This window comes from Protopterus annectens, chromosome 7.part1 (genome assembly GCF_019279795.1).
Source record: "Protopterus annectens isolate FY-2018-M chromosome 7.part1, PAN1.0, whole genome shotgun sequence".
Taxonomy (NCBI): Eukaryota; Metazoa; Chordata; order Ceratodontiformes; family Protopteridae; genus Protopterus; species Protopterus annectens.
In genome coordinates this window covers 212,190,450-212,216,497 of record NC_056740.1, presented here as the reverse complement: position 1 = coordinate 212,216,497, position 26,048 = coordinate 212,190,450, and the positions used below count along the sequence as shown (strand labels likewise).

Below are 26,048 nucleotides of genomic sequence, written 5' to 3'. Positions count from 1 at the left end.
TCAAAATGGCTATTAATTGTTACCATGCCCATAAAAATGTTGGAAATGTGGGGTTATTTGACTTTGCTAACTGTTCTCAAGCTTCCCATTTCTAGTTTACATATCTCTCTTATGATGAACATTCACTCATCTACTATCAGTTCATCACATCTCTCATATCCTCCAGTCATTAGCCCATACACTCTCCTATTTTGACTGATTTCCTAACACCTTACCCACACCACCCTACTCTCACCATTATTAGTTTAATGTAATTCCTAAGTCCTGCTGTCCCTACTGTCCTACCCTCCCTCCTTCCTTTTTGTGGTCCCCACCTCCTTCGCTCATACTCTTTTTCCTGCCCTCCCTCCCTTCTTCCTTTTTGTGGTCCCCATCTCCTTCGGTCATACTCTTTTTCCTGCCCTCCCTGCTTCCTTTTTATGGTCCCTACCTCCTTCAGTCATACTCTTTTTCCTGCCCTCCCTCCTTCCTTTTTGTGGTCTCCACCTCCTTCGGTCATACCCTTTTTCCTGCCCTCCCTCCTTCCATTTTGTGGTCCCCCATCTCCTTTGGTCATACTCTTTTTCCTGCCCTCCCTCCCTCCTTCCTTTTTGTGGTCCCCCATCTCCTTCAGTCATACTTTTTTTCCTGCCGTCCCTCCTTCCTTTTTGTGGTCCCCACCTCCTTCGGTCATACTCTTTTTCCTGCCCTCCCTCCCTCCTTCCTTTTTGTGGCCCCCCATCTCCTTCAGTCATACTTTTTTTCCTGCCCCCCCCTCCTTTTTGTGGTCCCCACCTCCTTCAGTCATACTCTTTTTCCTACCCTCCTTCCTTACTTTTTGTGATCCCCACCTCCTTCGGTCTTACTCTTTTTCCTGCCCTCCCTCCTTCCTTTTTATGGTCCCCACCTCCTTCGGTCATACTCTTTTTCCTGCCCTCCCTCCTTCCTTTTTATGGTCCCCACCTCCTTCGGTCATACTCTTTTTCCTGCCCTCCCTCCTTCCTTTTTGTGGCCCCCATCTCCTTCGGTCATACTCTTTTTCCTGCCCTCCCTTTTTGTGGTCCCCACCTCCTTCAGTCATACTCTTTTTTTCCTACCCTCCCTCCTTAGTTTTTGTGATCCCCACCTCCTTCGGTCTTACTCTTTTTCCTGCCCTCCCTCCTTCCTTTTTGTGGTCCCCACCTCCTTTGGTCATACTCTTTTTCCTGCCCTCCCTCCTTCCTTTTTGTGGTCCCCACCTCCTTCGGTCATACTCTTTTTCCTGCCCTCTCTCCTTCCTTTTTGTGGCCCCCACCTCCTTTGGTCATATTCTTTTTCCTTCTCCCCTAGCTGTAAAGTAGAAAATTCCATCTGGAGTAGAAGACCAGCTTTCATGAGTAAAACTTTATTGTTGAAGCATTTGCTGTTTTCTGTACATATGAGTGTCATGAATGTACTTATATTCAGTAGGGACTGACTACTGCACTGATGGTCTTGTTTTTCATGAGCTTGTATATTTCACTAATAATGTACCAAGTGCCAAAGTGCATTTATGATAATGTAAATAATTTCTATATGAAATTATTCAGCTGTTATGTATTTACTGTTGACACATATCTGTTTTCTTCACTGTTACAGGACTTCCAGTATATTTCTGTGTATATAGTCATTTTAGTACCAGTAGAAATTGTATGTATATTGTACACATATTGCAGTTATCTTTTATAGCTGGTATGTTTCTCTCTAGGCCTCCGTTATAAATGGACTGTGTTTCGCAGGCCCCCCCCTAATAAACAAACTCACATACATACATGCATACATAAATAAATACTGGCCCACCCAGTCAACATCAATAAATGAAGAGAATTAATGAACTACTATTTAACTTTGTCTTTAATAGTAACTATTTTACGGTGGGCTTATGAAGTAGCACTCTGAATGTCCTCTAGTTCAATTTTAACACCACAGTTTCCTGTTTTTGTCACTAGCATTATTTTTCATCATTAGCTCACTCACCACCTGTAAAGTGTTATGTTTAATCACAGAGATATTTTTGGTTTGTAGTTAGAATAACACAAGTGGGGCAGATGAATTTTCCTACCAATGTTGAGGAAATTCTCAACTAGTGCAGCTGTTTGCAGTGCAGACTGAGTGGGTTTTTTGCCCCCGAAAAAAACAGTTTGAGATCTGATGTCATGAGGTGTGGTTTTGCAAGAGATTAGAGTATTGATCTGAATAACGGATGTTGTTCAACAGGAAGATGTGGGGGCCTCATGTTAAGCAGGAAAAGATCATGATTTTTCTGTAGTCTGATTCAGATTTGTCAGTAAATTGACAGTTCCACCATATTGCTGTTAGTCCAAGATAATAGACAAAAAAAAATCTATTCTACTCTGTAAGTCAATATGAGAGCTGTGGTCCACGTTCTTGCTTTGAAATTGTCAGACTTTACAGATAGCATCATATGACCTCAGAAAAAAACTTTTGGACTTAAAGGAGCATGAAAGTAGGAAGGTACTGTACACTACGTTTCAAAATGTTACAGCTTCCAAATGCTATCTGTAGCTGTATGTATACAAGTATAACCAGTGTGTTGTAAAGAAGAAAGAACTTTTGTATGTATGTATGTATATATATATATAATATTTTATATATATATATATATATATATATATATATATGTGTGTGTGTGTGTGTGTGTGTGTGTGTGTGTATAAAACGGACTCTGTTCAGCACCACTTGGAAAATAGATTTGCTATTCTCTCTGAATATTGCCCTATCGAATGCTATTTGTTTGTTATTAAATTCTTCTCCATACTTGAATGTGTATAAGGCACAATACATTGTTTTCACAAAAAGATACTTGTTTAAAAAAGGCATGAAAACGTTGTCATATCAAGTCTGGCATTTTGTTATTTGGTCATATTTATCTTTATGTTCTGCAGCACTTTCTATAAAAATGGAAGGGGACTGAACTTTATTGCGTGCAGTTTACTCTGTTTGCTGCTGTTGACTTAACAATATGTTTCAACTGTATATCAGTTTACTGCAGTCATATCTAACAGTCTGTGGCTTTATCCTTCATTTATTTGATGAGGCAGAGGCTCTTGTAACATGAAAACAAATAGGAACTGGATAATTTTTCTAGTTTTGTATAATATGTTTGGGATTGTTTAATTTTGGTGACCGGAAGGTTCAGCAGGACAGAGCCCATTTATAGAGCAGGGCTAGTTATGTTGTGCATTAACAAAAAAGTTCCCAGTATAAATAGAATTTTTACAAACACAACAGTGAGTATGTCAGAATATGCACATCAATATAGACAGCAGTTACCTGTGTCACAGTAAGAAAACCATTGAATAAATCCCTTTATATATAATTGTCTATCTATATGTATCTATCTGTATCTATCTGTCTATCTATCTATCTATCTATCTATCTATCTATCTATCTATCTATCTATCTATCTATCTGGGGTTACTTACCTTAGCTAACACAGCAAAAGTGTTGACAGTAAGAAGGTCGACCACAAAAGGCCAACAACACAAAAGTCAAATGTTAGCAATGAATTCATGAAGAAAATCCTTGCTGCATGCAAACAATACAAAAAAGAAAAAAAAACAGATAACATTGTTTTTGGCTAAAAATATATATGAACACTGAGATCAGGAGTATTCCTCCATCCAGGGATTGTCAATATTGCACACGTCGACTATCTGTATATGTCGAACGGTTGTCGACATTTTGCTGTGTCATCCAAATTCAGGAATCCGATATCCATCTATCTATCAATCTATCTATCTATCTATCTATCTATCTATCTATCTATCTATCTTATTTACACAGTCATAACTGAACTTTGATCCAGAACACAATGTTAGTAATACATGATTTAAGAAAAAAAAAGAGCAGCAGACCAACATATCTAGATACAGATATAGATATAGAGCGGCACAGTGGATAGCATTATACCCTCATAGCAAGAGGTTCCCAGGTTGCCTTCTGTGCAGGGTCTGCATGTTCTTCCTGTGCCTGTGTGGGTTTCCACTGGGGGGAATGTTTTTCTCCCACATTCCAAAGACATGCAGTAGGTGGAATGGACACTCTAAATTGGTCATATGTGTGAGTGTACATGCAAGTGTGTAGTGTGGAAGAATTATTACAGGAGGGCTAGCCACATGGTGGTGTAAATCTTAGCTCTAGATGATTGTCACTGGTGAAGTGACATCCCGACCCCATGTGCAAAAATTTGAAAAACAGGTTGTGGTTGGATGAATGTATATATATATATATATATATATATATATATATATATATATATATATATATGTGTGTGTGTGTGTGTGTGTGTGTATGTATGTATGTATGTATGTATTTATGTATATATATATATATATATATATATATATATATATATATACACACACACACACACACACACACACACACACACACACACACACATACACACAGCATCAACTGAATTTAATCAAAAGACCCTAATATGAACCACAAAACATCGACAATGCAAATGTCAACATGGTACTACTCATGTGCTGAGCCATAACCTTGGCACATGCAAAATTAAAACTAAAGAAAAATCTGTTTTGCAGAGGGTGCAGGCCTCCCTGTATCCCTGAAACAACCTGCTAATTATATACACTAATTCCGAGATTGCACAATATCAGTGAAAGGGCATATTCTCCAAACCTGAGAATTGTATGATCTCACACATCTGTCGACAATTTGCTTAGTCGATCAAACATAGTTTCAATAAAATTCAGTGTATGTATATAAATATATATATATATATATATATATATATATATATATATATGGATGCCCTGCTGTTGGTCTAAATATATGCAGATTGTCGACCGGTGCGTGACATCAACAACCCCTGGGTTGGGGAATATTCCCTTTCCTTGGGAATTGTGTGTTCTTGGAGTTAGTATATATAATTAGTAGGGGATGTGGGGGACACAGCCCCCCACATGGTGGTGCAGGGGAGTTTGTCCCCTCTGCAAAAAGCAATGTTATTTGCTGCATGTACTGATGTTCTTTTTTTGGTACATGCATGCTTACATGTTGATGTTTGATTTGTTTGTGAGTAGACCCAGTTATATAGTACTTTGACTACAAATACAAGTTTAGAAAATTGATATACACAAAGAACAGCAAATGAATCAACAGCTATCTTGGTGGCTTTGTGTTCATGATAAATGCAAGAAAATGCAAATATACAAAACATCTGCAGTGACAGTAGTAGATAATAAATATTACAGTAACAGATACTAGTTATAAATGTATTACATCTACTTACTAGGAAATGCACCAAAGTCAAGGGAGAATAACCTTGAGTCAAATCATGACATATCCATTGGAACGTATGGAATGAACACACAAATTAAGGAAATGCATATGACAGAGAGTGGTAGGGGAGTATGACATAAAAATGGGAAAGGAGAGAATGGGGGGGGGGTGAGAAGAGTTGGACCTAAGAACAAAGCCTCTGATAATTAAAATAATGGGACTTGAGACAGTGAGGAAATGGGAAGGAAGTGAGACTGGGAGAGGGGTCAGACTAATGAAATGGAAAATATTGGTGGAATGGGAAGAGATGTTATGAGATTAGATGAAGGGTTAAAGAACATATAGAGAACAATGCATTCCTGAAAAGTAGGAAGAATTTTGGCTATATTGTCAAATCAAGAAAATACAGTCATGATACACGTTACTGACAAGATGTGACTCTTATCTGTCAACTTCTTTGCTCAAGAATTCTGGATAAAGACAAAAATAATGGGGGGATAAAGGCCCAAAATCAGGGGCATTTTTAATGTAGTTCTCTAATTCACAGAAAAATGAATAGAACAGCATGTTTTGCACCAACAGGCATTATCTGAACAAAAAGAAATATGAAACTTTAATGCCTGGCATTATTGACTGAGTACAATTTTTGGTGATTTACCAGAAAATCTAGAATTTTACAAGTGATGAGGAAAAATGTAAGAAAAAACTATGTACAGTTGGAAGTTATGATGAGATCTGACAGCCAGTATGAAGCCATGGTTTATCTACTGGGAGATTGTTTGACGTACCAATGGCCGAGTGAAGTGATCAAAAGGACACTATACCACTGTAGTATCTTAGATAATGCTGGGAATCTAGAGGAGTATAATAGCCTAGAACCTTTTTTAGTTGGGCGAGCTTCACAAACATGGGTAATTATTGACAGATAAACTTGCTTAAGGTCACAGTGGTGAAATTGTGAATGTATACTGGCAGCAAGGCATGCAATCCTGATGTGGACTAGCTAAAGTTTTTCTGTGGTGGTTGTGAGAAGGTCTCCGTATGCAGGAAACATAGAGAAGTCTGGTAACTAGAAAATAATAAGCTTTTCTGTTATAGGCGGTCCTATATTGCATATTGAATGTCTTATTGTTTTTATATTGATAGATGTGGTATGCAGGTCATACCTGAGTATGCTGTCTAAGATGATTCCTAGGTGCATTGCAGATTTTACAACTTGAATAGATGAGTAAATCATGGTTGTGGTATGTATGTCTGGAGCTGAGGTGGCTTACTGGTAAATTGCATTGGCTATGGTGTGCAGGGTCCTGGGTTCAAGACGTGCAAGGGCTGTTTATCAGGGGTCCAGGGAAATAAATATTGTGGGAAGAAACATCCAGGGAATTGTTTTGGCTAGGCCTGTATAGGCCCTAGGGCCAATAGCCTAGTACCAACCTATCAGAAGAGGCAGGTATATACCCAGACAGTGTGCATTTTATTTTGAGGGTGTATATTTATAGACCTGAGTTGGATAATTGACCTACAGGTTGAGCAGAGCATCACTGACTCACAGCAATATCACGTTAATCTGACAGCACCACAATGTATCCATGTGTAATTCCCAATAATGGAAAATAGAAGTAGACCAAACATAGAACCCTGTGGAATATGTGGATGTAATGGCAGATAGGGAAAGGTGGGATTATCCCCTCTGACAGCCTGAAATCCACCTTCCAAGTAGATGTTAAAACAATTGGTAGTATCTGCAGATAGACCATTGGCAAGGAACTTGCTTAAAACTAGTTGGAAGTTAATATGATCATATGTCTTTAACATTTCAATGAGCAAGGATGCAATAACATTGTCATAGTTAAGGTCAGAACATATATATTCAGTTACATCAAGACCTGAATTAAACACATGCTGAGTATTGGACAGTAAGCTATGAATATTTATATAACAGTATGCGGAGTGTAAGCAAATTCCAGTGTTTCAGAAAGAGACCATGGCTGTACTATATGGGTCAGTTACTGACTGCAGCTGAAGGACCACCCTTATTTATTTATTTATTACCATATGATTTTTGCCTGACCATTAGGCTTGCCCTCAATCAGACATTATGGTGTCAGGGGGCATCATTCAAACAGCCACAAGGATGCTTTGTGTTTTGGCAAAAACCCCAGCAATAATAGCAGTTTTTATTTTATGGCATTACCACAAGAACTGTATATTCTCACTCTGTCCATGTATGTGTGCTCCCCCACATTACCTGACAGGAGCTACTGACACCAGCTTGAGTGGCCACAGTCATATGTTCTTGTAATCAGCTCTGTGCATCATAATGTACCTCTATTGTCCATCATTATTTAATGGAATTATTTTTCGCAGTTTTCAGGATTTGAAGAAAAGTTTTTTTATGCAGTAGTTTATCAGAAGAGACAAGTGGAAGGTGTTATATAGAATTGCCATATTTAGTAACACAGTGGTAGAAAATTAGCAGCCATGAGCATTGCTAAGCTTCATCCAGAGTTTTTTTTTGGTAAAGGTGACTGGGAAAGTTTGAGGAATAAGAAGGCTATGCACCATAGTGCAGAAGGCAAAAGCTGTGGTATAAATGGTAACTTTGTTCTTAGGTATGAAACTGTCAAAATGGATACCAAATTAGCTGCATTCAGGATAAAAAAACAGACTAGACTGTTTGGATCTGTCAGAATGTAATAAGTTTTGATCCTCTGACTCGAATTGTTTGAGATTGTTTGTGTTGTTGATTCAAAGGGCAGTACTATTTATTGCTGCTAGTAGCATTTTGTCAGTGTGATATCTGGCCTGGCCCCTTTAAGAGGAGTAAAACAGGCAGTTATTCTGCTTTTTGTGGCATTGATGCCATATTTTTCTGTATGGGACATCTGCACCTTAATAGCTGATGTGGGCCACAGTAAGTACTTGAATTTGATTTGACTTTGGTCTTGTAGTGGCTAAGTTGTCAAGAATCAGCACATTTATCAAGTGCCATATTGACTAACTGAAAGCACCAAAACATGTTTCATGATTTATTTGTTAAGCAAACTAAGTCGGAGGTCACTCAGCATCGGTTGTAAGAAAGTATTCCCTTACCCCCCAAGCTGTCTGAGATTAATGTTAGAATATTTAGACTCACTGTGGGCGGGTACAGGGAAGTTTGCTCCCTACAAAAACACTTTTGTAGTGTTTTTGCTCTTTTGAGTTGTCAGTAATTAACTTTTTCAGTGTCATGTAGCTTAGTTTTATTGTTGTCAATTAATAGTCGTGCACCTATTTACTAAGGACTGAAAAGAAGATAGAATTGAAACATTTAACTGTACAATCTAAAGTAAAGACAAACAGTGTAACCTTGTCCAAGCTGCTGAGGAGAAGGTTGAATGTGTTGGGAGTGGGACTGAATGTCCTGTGATTTCATAAAAAGATACAGTGATATTCTTTCTGGATTTATCTTAATGACAAACAGCAGATGTAGGCAGGTGTTCACTGATGGTGTCTAGTGTAATTCCAAAACTAACATGTAGGCAAACGCCCAAAAATTAGGAACACATTTTAAATATTGCTCTTAGAAATTTAGAAAGTTGCTAGAAAAACAGTTTTTGCATTAGCATACATTTTTTGAAGGATGTGAAGCATGTAATTCAAATAGTTATCACTATGTAGTGAATCCATTCTTCAATGACTTGTCAGACAAACCCTCTGCACATTTTCTGAGTAACAAACCAAAAATATTAGGCAAAAATTTCAAGTCTGCAGAATTCTGGACAGTTTTGAGGTATAGCTGTAATGGTAGTTCTTGCAATATTGTTTGTTGCAGCTAGAAAGATTCAGACAAGTACATTTTCTTTGTCAAATGGATTGCCTCTTTTAGTAAGAAACATTATTAATCGTACCAGATGAAATAATCTGAGGACAGACCCAGTCAGTGATGAAATATCCCCATGATCAGCAGTTCATTTTTAACATTGGATGTAAGCTACTGCAGTTTCATTATGGGAGGCTGGTGGAACATAAGGATTCATGTCATCAGACTGACTTCCTGAATGTCGAGTGTCATAGCATCAACCTCCAGAATGTCGTGTGCTATAGTACAGACAGTTAGAAGGTTGAACTCAAAATAAAAAAAAAATAATAGTTGCTTTTGCAGGGGGGCAAGATTCCCTGCAGCACCCACTAATTTTATATATTTTTATTTTATTTTATTTTATTTTACATTTGTTGACCGGGCTAGACTGGCTGGATATATGTCCATTTTCAGCAGAGGCCAGAGGAGAAAAGCTCCACTATATATACTAGTAAATAAACATAAAAAATAGCACAGTAAGAGACAAATATAAAAATATATAAAAAAAATGTATTCCAATGTAGCATAGTGACAGTATAGCAGCAATTTAACAGATAATAAAATAATGCTAGGATCGTTAATCCCATATTCTTTGCAGAAACAGGAATTGTAAATGACAAAAAAATAATAACAAACAATAGAGTTTATACAATATTTGCAGAATTAACAATTATGATAAACATTTGTGCCAGGCAATAGTTTTAAGAACCAGATTTGCACAGCAGGAAGCAACATACAGGTTTAAATAATACATGAGATGGCAGGTTGCAGTAATATATTTAGTGTAAAGAGAAAGTGATATTATAGGAATAGTAATATCCAAGTGGATGCTAGGTAAGCTACAGAGGAGGAGTAGTACTAGTGAGAGAGACAAGTAGAAGAGATGGATGTATAACAACAGGTAATGGAGAGAAACTATAATGAAAGTTGGATGCTGTGGTCAGTCAGGATTTGAGCAAGGACAAAGCCAGTGTGATTTGAAATAGTTCTTTAATTGTTTCTTGAAAAGTTGTGATGAGCCTAAAGTAGTCAGTTCCGTAGGAAGTTTATTCCAGTATGAGCCAACAACATTTGTGAACAAGGAGTCACCAGATTTATTGTAAGATTTGAGAGTAGCTACTAGCAGTTTGTTAGCTGAGCGGAGGGAAGTAAGATTCCAGTAAGGGGTAACAAGGTTGTTAAGTATGGGTGTATTAGTAGGGTAATGGAGAATTTTATGGGTGGTAACTAATTGATGTAGAAGAATAAGATTTTGAAGTTCAAGCCAGCCAGGTTTTTTGAGGTTAACACAATGATGGGTACGAAATTGGGAACCTCTGGCAAACCTGGCAATACTGTGGTAGGATGTGGCAAGTTTCTGAAGGTTAGATTTTGATAGGTTGATAAAGGATGGAGAGGCATATAATAATGTAGAGATGAGATGAATTTGTGCTAGAGACACCCTGGTAGTTGCTGTAAAAAAGGGCTTAAGTATATAGAGGGCACCTATCTTTTTATTGACAGCTTTGATGGTTAGGTCAATGTGGGAATCAAAGTTTAGTTGATTATCTATTGTAAAACCTAGAAGTTTAGTGGAACAATCAGGTGTAATGATAGTGCCATTGTCAGAGAGAATAGAAAAGGAGAAGGGGGCAGATTTGAGGGTTGGAGAAAAAAGTAATAATATATATATATATATATAAAAATGTATATGGGTCCCCTTCAAAACATCTAAAACCTATAACATCTAATTTCATAACATTGAGACCAGAACATCTTAAACCCATAACATCGAATTTCATAACTTCGAAAATGTGCATCAGAACATCGAACACTACAAATCACATGAAAATAACATCCCCTCCAAATATAATGACACCAAACTACCAAACACACTTTTTATTACGTTTCTGCAGGGGGGGCTTGATACAGTGGGGTTAGGAAATTAACCTTTTCCCACTGTAGTGCGATCTTGGAGTTATATTTAATTTACGGGGGGGGTGGGGTTGCAGGGGGGCTTGCCCCCTGCAGAAACATAGTAAAAAGTGTGTTTAGTAGTTTTTAGATGTTTTGGGTTTTAAATGTTATGGTCTCAATGTTATGAAATTAGATGTTATGGCTTTAGATGTTTTGAAGTACACCCATATATATATATATATATATATATATATATATATATATGTATATATATATATATATATATATATATATATATACTAACTCCAAGATTGCACTACAGTGGGGAAAGGCATATTTCTGCTGTACTCCTTCCAATTTAGTTATGCTACTTTTCCTGTAAGATTTGCACATTACTATTGCGTAGTCTTGTTTGGGTCTGATGTTACTTACAACCAAGTATTTCATCATTTCTGATTTCATTGACTTAATTAATCTTTTTATGCAGCAGTTTTATAACCATCATTAAGCAACTAGTTGATATGATCAGAAATACTCAAAGCTGGATCTACCCATATGCTCTGGTCCTTAAATAAATCTACAGTTTCAATCAATGTGTGCAGCATTAAATACTGACAGTTCAGTCTATGACTCCCAAATCTCATTTGCTTTGTTTTTAGATGTATTTATCAACATATTATTCTCCTCTGCCTAAGTGGTCAATTAAGTCAACTTATTTTGCAGACATGCTTTGTCTGTAACTGATGTAATCAGTTCACCCATTTTCAAGTGAAGCATGTAGACTATAGAACGCTTCAGATGAAAAAGGTAGGTGATTTGAAAATGGGTGGACAAGTATGAACCAAGATCAGAGCCCTGTGGAACACCCTGACTGTAAGCTAGAATTTCACCTATCCAATTGCTGTATGAAACTTGTCTTATCCTATTGAAAAGCCATTTAGCTATCCATCTTGTAAAGATTATATTAAAACCTAGTTGTTCTAATTAATTCATTTTATTTTTTTATTATTCTCCTCAGACCACATGTTTACAGGCCCAGCCCCCAGTACCCAGTGTCCACACTGGATCTAGCAGCTACTCTTCAACCACCCAGACTTTCTCCATTATTGCTGGAGCCTGTTGTGGATACTGAGGGTGTCCTGGGGGCTAGGCTGTTTGTTCTTCCATCCAGGAGGGTTTTTTTTAATGACCTACCTACTCCCTTGCACTGGCCCCCACACTTGTTGATTACAACTGAGAGCAACTCCCCTTTTTTGACCATTCCTCCCCTTAAGGAGTGTATGAACAAGTACCTTCCCACTTTGGATGAGTACATCCATCCCTTCTCTACTGCTCCGTCACTCCCTCGAACTGCTAATCAAACCAGGGTCAGATGGGCCATAGTCAGGGCTTTATCCCTCTATGCCATTGGAGTGGCCTAATTGTTCTAATTTATTGATCAGTGTTTTTTTTTTTGAATGACCCTATCAAAAGCTGGTGTAAATTACATCATCGCATCACACTTTTTCATTTATAGCTGTTATTATATTATTATAGAACATAATGTTATGGGAATTTATAGATCTATTTTCAATGTATGCATGCTGATACATAGTTTCAAGTCCCAACCTTTCCTTTTCTGAAAATATATCCAAAATAACCTTCTTGATCATTTTTCCATGACAAGAGAGTAAACATCACCATCATCACCAGTCCCCCTTTTCCCCATTTTCTACATGGGGTCAGGGTGACATGACAACTGTTACCATCTCTCTTGATTCAGTGTCACTCCTACCTTCTTCAACACTTATGCCTGACTGTCGCATATCTTCTCTAACTCAATCCATCCACTCTTTGCTGGAATCTTTCAGTTCCTCTTACCTTCTTCCTGTCTGTGTTCTGCTTTTCTACATGTGCCCAAACCACTGTAATCTGTTCTATTTGACCTTGTCTGCAAATGGAGCTACTTTGGCTTCTGCTCTGATGTCCTCATTTCTTCATCTGTCCCACAGTGTGCATCCTACCACCGATCTCAGGCACTTCATCCCTATGACCTCTAGCTTCTTCAGCTGCTCTGCCTTTACTACCCAGGTTTCTGTACATACAGTAGTACTGGTCACACCACTGTTTTGTACATCTTACTTTTTAGCTTCTTTGGCATTCTTCTGTCATACACTAATCTTGACACTCTGATTCAGTTGGCTGCAGCCCCTCTGATTCTAGCTTTGACGTCCTCATTTGGACTTCTTTTCTCCTCAACTACCCTTCCAGATATTTGAAGCTGTTAACCTGTGCCACTACTTTCCCTTCTATCTCAGTTCTCATCTTCTTTGGATTTCCCTCATTTGTTGCCATTATAACTGACTTATCTGTGCTCAGTTTCAAACTATGTGCCTCCAGTTTTGCATTCTATTCCTCTGTCATTTGCTGAAGTTCTTGCTCAGTCTACCTGTAATGCCTCATCATTTGCATACAGCAGCTTTGATGGCCTGTCTCCTGTAACCTGTTTACTAATGTAGTCCATTACCAGTATGAACAGCAGTGGGCACAGAGCTGAACCTTGATGCACACACAATTAGACTGGAAGTCTCTAGTGAGTCCAAACACTGTTCATACTTGAGTTGCTGGGTCCTTGTACATAGCTTGCACCAATTCTACAAATGTTTGTGGGACTTTGAGCCATCATAACACTCCCCAAATCAGCATTCTTAGGACCTTGCCATATGCTTTCTCCAAGTCTAGAATGCTCAGTTGAACCCTTTCTTCATCCATCTCTAACTTCTTCTCAACCATCTGCCTCACTGCAAACATTGGATCTCCAGGGCTTTCATGTGGTGTGACAGGAGTTTGATACCAATATATTGCCCACAGTTGTAAATGTCCCCTTTGTTCTTGTACACTGGCAGTAGTATACTTATTCTCCAGTCATCTGTGGTATGCCATTCTCTCCATAATGCTATGAGTACCCTCAGAAGCCATTTCTCTTCTATCTCACCCAGCATCTTTATTATATCTGCTGTGACCTCTTCTGAGCCGGTGTGAGTGTGTGCATGTGTGTGCCTTCTGTGGAAGGTTGGGCACCGGGCTGGCAACTCGACACTGTAAAACTCCACTGCCAATCATGAGCGGACAGGTGATCCGCTGTGGCAACTCCTAACCGGGAAAAGCCAAAAGAAGAAGAAGAAGAAGAAGTTACCTCTTCCGAGCCTCCTGCTTTCCCTGACTGCATTTTCCTCATTGCTGTTCTTACCTCTTCTAGGGTGCGCTCCTCCTCCTCTTTTTTCATTGTAGACTGTGTCTGGGGAAGTACAGCTTCTGAGGGGTTTTCTTCATTCAGAAGCTGCTGGAAGTACTCCTTCCATCTGCCTTTGATGTTGTGTGGGCTGGTGAGCAGGTTGTTGATGACATCCCTTATGAATGGTGTCTAACTATCTTCTTTATCTTTCTGTCTTTGCCTTGCAATCTGATACAGTTTCTTTGTGCCATTTACTGAGTCACTTTCTAGAAGCTGGTAGAGTGCTTTTGTTGCCTTGTTCTTTGCTATTGAAACTCCACTCAACTTCTTTGTTAGCCAACCAGTATTCCTTCCTAGCCTCGTTCGTCTTTTCTACTTCTCACTCTTTCCTCTTTCTTTTAATGACTTCCTTGACTTTTGCATTCAACCACCAGCTTTCCTTGTGTACCTGGTATTCATATCTGGTTTGGCTGCATATCTGTTCTATAGTCCTCACACATCCTGTTTTGAGGTGCTGCCACTCTTTTTCATCTCCACCTATTTCCTCTTCTTCCTGAGGAGGTAGCGCCTTGAGTAATTCCTTGAACTGTTGTACTTTCTCTCCAGTCATCTTCCAGGTCTTCACCCTGGTCTTTGTTGACTGTAGAGTCTTCTTTGACCATGGCTTGCAGCTGATTATGGCAATCATTGGTTTATGCTGTGGACCGACTGTTTCATTGAGGATGACTTTACAGTCAGTGATTCCATCCTAGTGACCTTTCCTTACTAGGAGGAAGTGTATCTGAGTTGCATATTGGCCACTCTTGCATGTGATCATGTGACTGTCTCTCTTGCTGAACCATGTGTTGGCTACCATCAAGCCATTTGCCAGACAGAAGTCTAAAATAGCCTCTCCTTCTTTATTCTTTTGGCTCAACCCATGTGGAGCCAGGCAGTCCTCTATCCTGTTCTGTCTGTCCTAATATGTGCATTCAGGTCACCCATTATCAACACCAATTCATGCTGTCCTGCTTTATCTAGTAGTTCCTGCAACTGTTGTCTGAATGCACTCTTTTCCTCACTATCACAACCCTGCTGTGGAGCACATGCTGAGATTATGAATAGTGCCTTAGCCCTACACTGGTGTCTGATTGCTATGAGCCTATCACAAATTCTGATGACATCCCACACTGTCTTCTGAAACCTCTCCCTCATCACCATTCCCATCCCATGCCTAGTCTGTCCTCCGCCTGAGTAGTAGACTCTGGATCCCAAGCCAAGTTACTTTGCTGCACTATCCTTCCATCTTTTCTCCTCAATACATAGGATGTCCAACCTCTTCCTTATCACCATGTTATCTACTTCCAAGCTGCATCCTGTCAGTAAACATACATTAAGTATAGCAATTTTTAGTTCATGTTTGGCAAGTTCATTGGTTTTATGTCCAGCTTTTGCTCTACAGATCTATCCCAGGTAACCCAAGCTGGACAGCTGGACAGCTGGACATCAGCCAGACAATAGTTTACTGACCCAGGGCTGCTGGGCTTTATGGCAGGCACACACTGGCCAATGGGGGTACATGCACCCCTACCACTGTTAGCATGTGTCTCTGGCATAGGTCAGAGTAGGCCTGGTTCCTCAACCTACTTATCACAGGTATCTATGCCATTTTGGCGACATTAGTCAACACAAATGAATCACCTAGAGCCAGTTTTTACACTGTCAAGTGGCTAGCCCTGACAAGGCATGCAGTCTGTGATCCATGTTCTTCTATTTTGAGGATACTTGCACACCACAGTTAATGCATAAAGCAGTTGGTATATACAACTCTTCACCAATATAGGCACCATCTAGAGTCTGTGCTGCTGCCCACAGCTCCATTATTGTGTGAGCTTTTGAAGTGGAATCATTCGGCATGTTTTGTTTTTGGGAGGTGGGAGGAAACCCACAGAGGCACAGGGAGAGCATGAAAACTTCATACAGGCAATTGGTTGCAGGTCAGGATCGAATCTTGTACCTTGTGCATGGGAGGCAAATACCTTAATCATTATGCCAACTGGAAAGCAAATGTATAGGTCTATATGAATCTGGGTTTGTCCTTTCCCTTAAAGACAGGTTCTAACAAATACATGTCTCCAATCTTATGGAATCACCCAATACTTAAATGACCTAGTGAATAACAGATATATTAGTACTGCAAGTTCATGTTGAAGTGTTCTCAGGTCATTATTACAAATTCCATCTTCTCCCTGTGCTTTTTTGGTACAGTTTGAAAAGTTATTTTTCAATTTAATCTAATTTAATTTCAGTATCTGACATTACTTGGATGTCGCCAGCAAAATGTATCACCCCCTTTGTGAAGCCATATCGTTTGGCATAAGATTTTGCAACTATATCTATAATCTGTTGTGTCTGAGAATAATTTTTTTGAATCTACATAGAGTGTGTCTTTACTCCTACCATGTGCTCAATATCTTTATATAAATTTTCTTCAAAACGTTCCTGATCTTGTCTCGTACTATGTTTAATTTGTCTGTTAAGCTTGTTTATTTCATTTCTCAAAGTTTTAGTTCAATCTCTTTTCCATTTTTTGTATTTTTTATTTCCCATTATAATTAGTATTTTGTATATCCTCCTGACATTGTGTGCCAAGATCCTGATGTTAAGAATTTTCTTTTTTAATTTTTTTCTTCCAAACAATTTTTCTCTCAAAACTTGCCACGTTCCTTATGCAGTCTTTCCACTACACACATCACTCCAATTAAATTTGTATAGTGACTGTTTTGCTTCCATATAGTTTGCTTTGCTTGCAAGGTGAATTTTTTTGGCGTCCATGTCTCAAACACATAAAAAGCCAGTTATGATCAGAGACCTGATCACAATCCTGTATAATAATAGTAATAATAATAATAATAATAATAATAACAACAACAATAATAATAATAATAATAATAGTAATAATAATAATACTAATAATAAAATAATAATAATAATAATAATAATAATAATAATAACAATACATTAAAACTGTGAAGTCTGTATTGGGTGCAGTAGAGGGTCAACCATTACAGGTCAAGGGACCTAAGCCTCTTGTACCAATTGTGATCACCCCTCTGGCTCTTGGGGTTACGACTGATCCACTAGTTCCACAGGTAAAGGTCTGCTCATTATCCCTGTTCTTCATACACCTTACTGTCTCAAAAGGGGGTTCTGAGAGATGAAGTAATGTTGTTACTGACAACTTCAATTTCCAACATGATCCTGAAAACAGGCACCCTATGTTGTAACATTTCAAGAATAGAAACAGAAATCTCTCTGTCCAGTGTCATTTCATAACCGTCCACTGCAGGATTTGTATCTGTGTGTGTATTCTGATTTCTGCTGAATAATGACATCTATGTTTCTGTCTCTCTCCCCAGCCGGATACCTCACACTAGGAGCGATTATGGCCCAAGTACAATAGTCTTCCTTTGCATTCAATAAACCTCGTTTGCCTCCTTCCTGTCCACTGGGTCTTGTTTTCTAAATCCATCATTAGACTCTTTCTTCATCCTTCTCTACTGCACCTATCTTTGCATCATATGTAAATAGGGTAATACTAGTCTTTCTTCCCTCATATATGTCTGAAACAAACATAGCAAAGAGTGACAAATCCAAGACTGACGCCTAGTCACTTGCCTCATTCCTGACATTACACTTCTAGCCACACACTACTATGAAAAAGTTGAGGTGTTGTCTTTGTCCAGTTTCTCCAAGCCCTCCTGACTTCCTGTTAGCTACCTGTGTGGGACTGAGATAGAAGCCTTGATGAAGTCCAGGTAGACTACATCTGCTCATACTCCCTGTCATATTGTCCTGTAACCCAGTTTTTGGTCATGAACTTGTACTGGGCTGGGTGTTGATTTTTCCTCTGTCACTGCTGTTAGGCTAATAAGTCTGTTGTTTTTCAGGAACCCCCCCCCCCCCAATGTGTAAGTGTACTGCACTTACTGCGCTCCATTCCTCAAACACTTCTGCACTGGCTTGTGATCTGCTGAAAATCTTTTTTTCAAGTGATCTGCCAACACACTGGCCAGATACAAAGGGAGACTGAGAGCCAGCCCATCAAGTCCTTGCATTTCATACTCATTTAGGACAGCCATTTCTTTCACCACCTCTCTTGGACAGTGTCATAGGTTCATAGGTTCATAGGTTCATAGGTTCATAGGTAGGTACTAGGCTATTGGCTCAAGGGCATATGTAAGCCTAGCCAACAAGGATCCCTGGCTTACGCCGCCCAAGAAGGTTAACTTCCTGTACTCCTGTCGAGCAGAGCCACAGAAGTGATCCCCGGGGTGTATTTCCTATTTCCCATCCACTCATCAAGATTTTTCTTGAAGAGTGCTAATGAGGAACTTTGCTTGACATAGATGGGTAGCTTGTTTCAGAGTATAGGAAGTCTCTGGGACAGAAATTTATCCCTCCAGCATGTCCTGTTTATTGTGGAGACAAGGTTTAGGTCCCTAGAGCGTGTAGCTCAGAGGGATTGGGATTTCTTTAGGTGTAGCATGTTCAACAGCTCTGGGTTTAACATAGTTTTGTATGATAGGCAGAGATCTCCTCCGAGTAGGCGATATGCTACAGAGCAAAGCTGGAGTTTTTTGAGACGGTCAGTGTATGGCATATGTTTGAGGGCAGTAATCCTCTTTGTGAGGTACTTCTGTGGCCTTTCCAGCTGCAGTAGATGTCTTGTGAGGTACATTCCAAAAGGGGCATTGTACTCTATAATGGGTCTAATGAGTGCCGAGTAGAGGGGAGCAATGACCTCTTTTTTCCTGGATGAGAACCCCTTTGTGATGAGGTGTGCTACATAGAAGAATTCCCTGACTACTGTGGCAATGCAATGTGATTATCAAAGGAGAGAATACTGTCCACCTGGGCCCCAAGGTCTCTTATCACACATTCGGCATTAAGTAGACTGTTGTTTATGTGGTAGTTCATGGGTACAGAGTGTTTACCAAAGGGGATGACAATGCAGTTTTTGGCATTGAGCTTGAGGCTATGCCTCTGACACCAGGCATTTGTCTCAGTGAGGCCCTTCTGCAGGATGTCCACATCATTTGGGGACTAGACTATGGCTCCTAGTTTGCAGTCATCTGCGAACTTCATTAGCCAGTGGCCTTCTGTGTTAGCCTGTACTTGAGAGAAGTAGATACCAAACAGGAGAGGTCCCAGGACTGAACCCTGTGGTACTCCACTTGTCACTGGTTTGAAGTCAGATTTGGAGTCTGCAACATTTACAGTGTGGGTTCTGTCAGTGAGCCAGTTGGCAACCCATCTTGTGACATAGGGATTTATACCTAGTTTAGTGAATTTAGCTATAATTCCAGAATGGGGGATGGTGTCGAAAGCCTTGGCGAGATCAAGGTAGGCTGTGTGAACCACCTTACCCTTATCTACGGCTTTGTTGACTGCCTCAAAGAAGTTGATCAGGTTCAGAAGGCATGATCTGCCTTTCACAAACCTGAACTGGGTGGAGTCCAGAGTTTGGAGGTTACCAATGTCTTTGCTTATGAGTTCCATGATGAAATGTTCCATGGCCTTGCAGACCAGGCTTGTCAGGCTAATAGGGCAATAGTTCCCAGGATCAGTGGCAGCCCCCACTTCATGGAGTGGGATAACATTTGATGTGCGCCATTCAGTGGGCACAAAGCCTGACGTGAGACTATGATTGAACATGATGCTTAGGTGGGGAGCCAGATCGTTCTGAAGTTTGTGTAAAATGCAGCCTGGGATGTTGTCCGGTCCCATGGATGCTGTGTTTTTGGTTTTAGAGAGTCCAGCTTTTACCTGCATAGATGTGATTATAGGGACTTTGCATTCTTCCTGTATAGATATGGGCCCTTTAGGGGGTGAGAGGGGGATAAAGTTAGCACTGAACCTATCTGCCAGGATGTTGGCAATCTCAGTTGGTTCTGTAATTTTCATGCCGTTGTGCTGTAACTCAAAGCAGATCTGAGTGTTGCCATTGAGATTCTTGACATAGCTATAGAATGTTTTGTGGTTGCCCTTAGAATCAGTGGAGATTTTGTTTTCGTAGCTAGCTTTGGAGGATAAGAAAAAAGCACCAAAAGGTAAACTGTTGAAACAAAAAACACCGTAGTAGGCTCCAAACCTTTTGTATAGTCCAGGATTTATGAAATAACTGTTGAAATATCACAGCACAAACAATTCCACAAGAAGTTCAGGCTCCAAACCTTTTTTAATAGTCCAGGATATATGAAAAAACTGTTAAAATGCCACAGCACAAACAATTCCAGAAGAAGTTAACCACTTTCATTTAGGTTTATCCCAAGCTTCATCAGAACATGAAATAAAATCAATCAGCCACTTTTAAACAAATTCAAAAATTGTCAGCCACTAGTAATATCTCATGCATAATTAATTAAATAAATTCATTCCCCTGCATTATTTAAAGCCACAGTAAAATACATGCTGTAGTAAACCCTTGTGTTAAAACAGTAGCAACCAAAATGATTACACATATTCTAGCTGCCATAATAAAATATATGCTGTTATGAATCCTTGTGTTAAAACAATAGCAAACAAAATGAATGCATATACTCTTTCCTTTTCTAAAGTTTAGCTGCCCTTAATTTAAGGACACTATTAATACTAACATGATCATTCAGTCTTGGTGTTTTAGTTGAATCCAGCCTAAGCTGCCAGTATAGTTATTTGTTTTCTAAAAGGGCTTCCCACAGTCCACTCCTTATATCTGGTTTCACTTGTTCGAGTACAGAGAACTTGAAAATACAATTCTTACAGTCTTTCTTGTGTCTAAATAAGGCATTTGTATCTTTTCTCTGGGAGATCTCATGCAAGTGTTCATATATTTTTCTTTTCAATGGTCTCTCTGTCTTGCCTGTATAAAAGCTAAGGCATGTCTGACAGACGCTGATGTGCACAACCCCTTTGCTGTTGCAATTAAAATGCTCCTTAAATTTCATTTTAAATTTTCTGGATGGGATACTAATACTTTCTAGAACGTTACTACATTGTTGACAAAAAACACACTTATATGTTCCCCCTTCTTGTGGTGTCTAACTATACTTTTATCACTACCATGGTTTTACAGCATTTCCTTTAAATTTATATCTCTCTTTTTAATAAATGTCAGTACTGATGGAATAATTTTGCTGGTTTCGCTATTTATAACCAAAAGGTTCCAGTACTTCCTAATGATGTTCTCAGTTTCACTGAAATAAAACGTGTGTGTGTGTGTGTGTGTGTATGTGTGTGTGTGTGTGTGTGTGTGTGTGTGTGTGTGTGTGTGTGTGTGTGTGTATATGAATGCCATTTCATAATTCAGCCCTTTATTTTCCATATTATGATTACTTTGTGGTCAAGTTTTACCCAAAATTGGGTCATATTTTCCTTTCCTTCCTTGGTTCACTTCTTTCATCAACTGATTAATCAAATTCTGGGGTACCCTCTCTCTGATAAGAACCCCTTCATCACCTTCATTTCCTCTAAGAAAACCCGATCCTCACTGCACATCCTTGACGCCCTTTTGATTATAGGAGTGCTCACTCTCAAAATGTAAATAGGAGTTCAAGTGCATGAGTTTTCTGAAAATCTTGGAATGGAATTTTCTCTCTTCCCTAACCTTATATATGGTCACATCTAAATAATTAATGAATTCTTGTGAAGTGTGCCAAGTAAATTTCAAAAAGGAAGTTACAATCCCAATGTATTCCAAAAAATGATTTAGCTGGGTTTCCGTCCCCTTCCAGAAAAGACAAATATTGTCTAAAAATCTGGTGTATAAGGAAATATAATTATTCCAAGGGGTTTCAAAAATGAACTTCCTCTCTCAATAATATAAAACCAGGTTTGCATACAGGGGGGCACATGGGGCCCCCATAGCAACACCTTTCTCTTGTTTATAATATTCCCCTGCAAAACACATGAAATTATTTTTCAATATTAATTCCATAAATTCAGTTAACAAGTTCCTCTGCTCATTAGTCAAATAATAGATTTAAATCAAAAGGCCCTGAAACCATTCCATCCCCTCAAAATAAGGGATGCTAGGGAATAGTTCCATCACATAAATAGTCACCATACATACTTCATCTTCATATTTATCATAGATGACTTTACTTAAAAAATCCCAGGAGTCCTTTGAAATATGTTTTAAAGAGGTTACATAACTTTTCAACATTGTGTCTACATATTTAGCCAAGGGTTCAAGTTTGGAGCCCGCACCTGCCACTATTGGTCTAAAAGGTGGCTTCTAAACATTTTTGTGTGTCTTTGGGATTCCAAACACTACTGAGATCTTCGGCCTAGTTACTGTTAAATAGTCTAATACGTTTTTATCTATAGTACCCTGAAAAAATTATCATTAATAAAGTAGTCCACCTTAGAATAGGCTATAAAGACTTAATTTCTAGAAACAATACTGTATTTGCATTCATTTAAAATGTCCAACATCCTAGTCTCATAATCAATGGCATCCATTAGTACCACCCCACTCCCTTTGTCAGGTTTCATTACTCTGCAACCTCTATTTTTCAGCATTTCAACCACACTTCTGTCACTTTCCAAAACATTAGTCACAGTTGTTGGTCTGTTGTTCAGCTTCCTTATCTCATTTTCTACCAGCTCTTCAAAAACATTTAAAGTGGGATTTAAAGGGGGGGGTTGTAGATACTTTTCCTAGCCAAATTATTGGTCTGTCCTGTTGTGTTCTTAAATAAACATTTTAAATTTAACTTTCTGACGAATAATTTCAATTCAATGAGAGAATTTACTGTGCTCAAGGGTCTGGTGGGGATATATTGAAACCCCTTAGTGAATAACTGAAAAAAGTTTCATCTACAGTTAAATCTGTGTAATTAAATATATAAAAATTATTGTTAATATTCACCACTTTATTGAGTGTCCCGAGTACAATCTCATTGTTTTCTATCTGTCCTCTCACTAATTCCATTGATTGTTCTTGTGGAAGGGTTTCTGAAAGTTTCCCCTTCTCAAATTCGCCCCTCCCCTCCCCCTGTTTTATGTATCTCTGTACTACCAATGGTTGTTGGTTCTCTGTTTCTCTGCTATTCTTTCACTTCTCTTGGGGACTGGGGGAATACTGTCTAAAGGGTCTAAAGGGTCTCCACCAAAAGGGGGTAGAAGTGTGTTCATCCATAACTTCAAACACTTCTTGTTGTCACAGCGTTCATCATGATTTAAAGTTACCTTGCTACTAGGTGGTGGGGGAAATGCCCTCCCTTCCTTGTACTCAAGTCCCTCTTCATTTTATTTATTTTCCTTTCCAACACCCTGTTACAGTATTTATCAACTTCACAAAAAATATTAGCATATTTTGTTTTTTCAACATCAAACATGAAGTCAGAAGTCACTTTCACATGCAAGTTGTTGACTTCTGTCAACTATTTGTCCCTCTGCTCACAGTAATTTCTTACCATGAGCTTTAAAAGTTCTGTACCAAAGTTGTTAAATAACTCTGTCAGTTCTTTGTGATAAATACTGTTAACATCAACATTGTTCGGATATTTTACAATTCTCAGCCCTTTAGGCACCCTTTGTACATTTATACACTCATTTAAATAATAAATCTCCATTTGCAACCCCTTAAGTTGCATTAATTTGTTTTTAAAAGTCAATAATGTGTCTGTATATGTTTCGGCACTGAGCTGCTGAGTTTCAAAAAAAACAAAACACTTACCAGCCCATGCCGAGAAATCAAAATCACTGTTATTGTTGTTTAAATAATTAAGCCCATCAGTACAATGTTCCCTTTGAGTATTAAAGGTAAAAGAAGTTGCTGTCCCTCTATTTTCTTGGCTGTTCAGCCCGGGTCCGCCATTGCTCATGCTCGCGGATGTCGCATTCGCGACTTGTAGTTGGTGGTTGTTCTCTACCTGAAACTGCTGTTGGTTCTGGCAGACTGCTGTTAACAAAGTTGTTCTGGTTTGGCTGGTTTGCCACAATCCATTCAAACATGTTCAGCAACCTCTGAAACTCGGTCCGAGTGACCGGTTTGTCCAAATTCACCAAGGAATTGTCAATAATTCCTCTGGATAACAAAACAGGTTCTGGAGACTCCGCCATGATGTAAAATAAGCAAGAAGCAGAAAAAAGCACCAAAAGGTAAACTGTTGAAACAAAAAACACCGTAGTAGGCTCCAAACCTTTTGCATAGTCCAGGATTTATTAAATAACTGTTGAAATATTACAGCACAACCAATTCCACAAGACGTTCTGATGAAGCTTGGGAGAGACCTAAGTAAAAGTGCTTAACTTCTTGTGGAATTGTTTATGCTGTGGCATTTTAACAGTTTTTTTCATATATCCTGGATGATTAAAAAAGGTTTGGAACTGGAACGTCTTGTGGAATTGTTTGTGCTGTGATATTTCAACAGTTACTTCATAAATTCTGGACTATACAAAAGGTTTGGAGCCTGCTATGGTGTTTTTTGTTTCAATAGCTTTGGAGGATCTTATAAGGGATCTCAGCTTTTTACTGAGATTGACCAGGGAGCTCCTCCACTCATGGGATTTTACTCTCTTTTGCAACAGTTTCTTCCTTCTGTTGTACAGTTTGTTTATGGCAGGGGACCACCAGATTGGCATCCGTTTTTTTGAGGATAATGCCTTGGTTCTGTTTGGGATAGCACAATCCATGCACTCATGTAAGTGCTTATAGAGTGCATTTGTGTAGGATTCAGCAGTAGTAACTGTATTGTCCATCTGCATGGGTGTCATGAAGTTCACCACTTCTGTCTTAAGAAGCATGAAGTTGGCTTTGCAGAAATTTTTTTACCGTGGTTTCCTTAATGGTGGGTGGGGGCAGGATGTGGATATCAAGGGTGATTAGCTTATGGTCGGATCTGACCAACGAGGAGATGATTTCAGGTGTGGAACACGGGTCGCTCATGCTGGTAATGACTAGGTCTAGGATATTGTTGCCCCTGGTGGGGGTGTGGATAAGTTGATCCAGGGCACTGGAGTTTATGAATTCCAGAAAGCGTTGAGCTAAGGAGTTGGTACATGAGTAGTTTTCCCAGTTAATGGTGGGTAGTTGAAATTGCCCATTATTTGGGTGTTTGGTTGAACCTTAATAATTTCCAGTATATCAAGAAAAGAGGAGTTGGAATCCTGGGGCATGGTGGGGGATCTGTAGCAAGCTATAATTTGGATTGCAGTTTTGCCCAGAGTTAGTTGCACTTGGATAACCTCGGATGCATTATGCTGCGCAACTAGCCTGGAGGTGTGGATATCCTTAATGAATATGGACACACCTCCACCTTTGGTGTTCTGGTCCAGGTTAGATGGCCGTAAAGTGTGGTATGAGTTATAGCCTGGTAATGCAGGAGTGCTCTCTAGAGCCTTGAACCAGGTCTCAGTCACTGCACAGATATCGATGTTCTCCATTTTAAGGAGTGCCTCGAGTGAGTACATTTTGAGATTTAGACTTCTAGCATTGAGTAGCATTACGATCAGTTTTTGCTTACCTGTTCCTGTTATGGAATTGTTTGCATGACTTCATTTCAAGGTTTTTAAACTGTTTAAGTCATTGATTTGATTTTAGCTTCACATACTTATACATCAAAGTCTGTGTACTAGCAATATCTGCTTGTCTACAAGCTTTTCCTTAGTTTGCAGCACATACATATGTGAAAGAACTCCTTAAAATGGTTTTAAATTTAAGGCCTCCAAAGGCAAGTATTTGCTGAAATTTATGTTTAACAACTGCCTTTACCCACCCCCACCCCTTGAACCCATAGAGAAAGTTATGTTTAAAATACTTCTCCCAGAAAATGTTTTTTGGTTGCTGTTACATCTGGA

The 26,048-nt window shown here is 39.0% G+C and overlaps 1 protein-coding gene across 2 annotated transcripts in view; it reads left to right on the top strand.

The window, feature by feature from the left end:
• Positions 1 to 2,061: 2,061 nt before the first annotated feature.
• LOC122807697 (ETS domain-containing protein Elk-1-like) overlaps positions 2,062 to 26,048 on the top strand; it is a 195,795-nt gene continuing 171,808 nt past the window's right edge. For both annotated transcript variants that reach the window (XM_044078660.1, XM_044078659.1), the window contains exon 1: positions 2,062 to 2,472. The gene's annotated coding sequence lies outside the window, so the exon portion shown is untranslated. The remainder of the gene's footprint in view (positions 2,473 to 26,048) is intronic.